This window comes from Sinocyclocheilus rhinocerous, unplaced genomic scaffold, assembly GCF_001515625.1.
Source record: "Sinocyclocheilus rhinocerous isolate Xijiao unplaced genomic scaffold, SAMN03320098_v1.1 scaffold8, whole genome shotgun sequence".
In the NCBI taxonomy this organism is placed as follows: domain Eukaryota; kingdom Metazoa; phylum Chordata; class Actinopteri; order Cypriniformes; family Cyprinidae; genus Sinocyclocheilus; species Sinocyclocheilus rhinocerous.
The window spans coordinates 1,246,251-1,248,046 of record NW_015666800.1 but is presented as its reverse complement, the minus strand read 5'-3'; positions in this window follow the sequence as shown (position 1 = coordinate 1,248,046).

Genomic DNA, 1,796 nt, shown 5'->3' with positions numbered 1-1,796 from the left:
GTGTGTGTGTATTATTCTAATTTTGTGTAATGAGTAACCTTTGACTGCCGAAGTCTCCCTGTTCACTTATTTAAATTCTTGGTATGACCCTTGTCTACCAAGTTTGAGCAGCATTATAGTTCATCATTCCCTTCCTCAATTACTGCACTGCCCCTCCATCATTCAGGCCTCCTGCTGATTTATTGCTTCGCATTAAATTCTGTGACACAGTTTTTGTCTCAGCTGAGCAATTGGCCGCTTAAGCAGCTCTGCTAATTGATCCTGTAAGACTTGTAAATCATGCTGGTGTTCCTCTTTTCTGTCTCTCTCAGCCTGTGGATTAATCTCATTAAGAACTGCATTACACTCACCAAGGCGCATTACAACGCACTTTTGCAGCTTACAAGGGACTCTACCTCCATGGAATAACTCAACCCAACTCTGCAGATGACCGTCAGAGACTATGTAAATTAATTTCTGAAATTTTGCAGTTATCTTTTATTAAAATATGGTATGGCTACGCTGCAGTGTCATATTTTAATAATGTTGGGGTTGTCCAAACAACACTGAACCCCACTGACTTTCTTTCAATGGACATAAAAAAAGACATTTTCTTCTTTTGAGTTCAATGCAGGTCATAGAGGTTTGCAATGACATGAGGATGAGTAAAAAAAAATTTTTTGGGTGAATTATCCCTTTTTATATATGTATATATATAGTTCAGTGTTGTTATTGTAAACTAAAAATTTAAATAAAGTTTAAATAAAATATAAATATTAGATGAAAACCATTCAACTTAAATGACAATTGGAATTGTTGCATTGACAACTAACTTTAATTAGTATGAAATACTAAAATGAAAATGGAAAAAATACATTCTAAATAGAAATGTAAAAAAGCATATATAAAAAAATATATCAAAATATAAAAAAACAAAACTTAAATTAAAATTAATATGAAAACTAAAAATATAAAAGCAAATTCAAAATACTATAATAGTATATAAATAATACAAAAAATAATAGTCATGTGGTTTTCCAAATGCAAAAAATAGCATACAGATATGTGTAAATATTAAATATTGTCTGGAATAACAGCTTTGTGTGAAGTATTGAATACAATTTAGGCTTAATATAGTCAGTATAAGTCCATGATGTGCAACACAAACAACAGAAACCAGTGCACCATGAAGATAAGCATTATTAAATAAAGACATTTATAAAATAATCATCATGCTTAATTGCTCATTAATTTCTTCAAAGCAATCGGTCATATAATGGCTCAAATATGTTTTGACCCTTGCAATGGTAATTGGATAAGTGTCTCCCGAGCCTCAGATTTATTGGATCTCTGTCTTTGTTGATGAAGTAAACTATCTGTATGCCCCTTCTGATCTAATGAGGAATCCATCACAGAGGCCGACTGAGACTTCTCTCTAGCTTATTATATGAAGGAGTTGTGCTGTTCTTCGATCACCAGACTCAAGTCCTGAAACAAGCTCATTGATCAGCCTGGTATTATGTTCTCTGTGATTCATCAGCCTCAAGGGGTGCGTTCTACTAGTATTGCATTAGTAAGCAGAGTTCCTCTTATTTTTTTTTACACATTTGTGAACTCCTCAATACACTTTCGTAAAACCCTCAATGAGGTTTTTAGCCCATGTAGTGTCTGTATTATTCATCACAGCAGTGATAATGAACATGTCTGCCTTTATATTTCTGAGAAAAAATAAGTTGTTTCAGTCATAACGCAGCAAGAGGTTTCAGTTGTGACTCAAAAAGATCTATATTTCAGATGTATGATATTGCTTTTTCTCC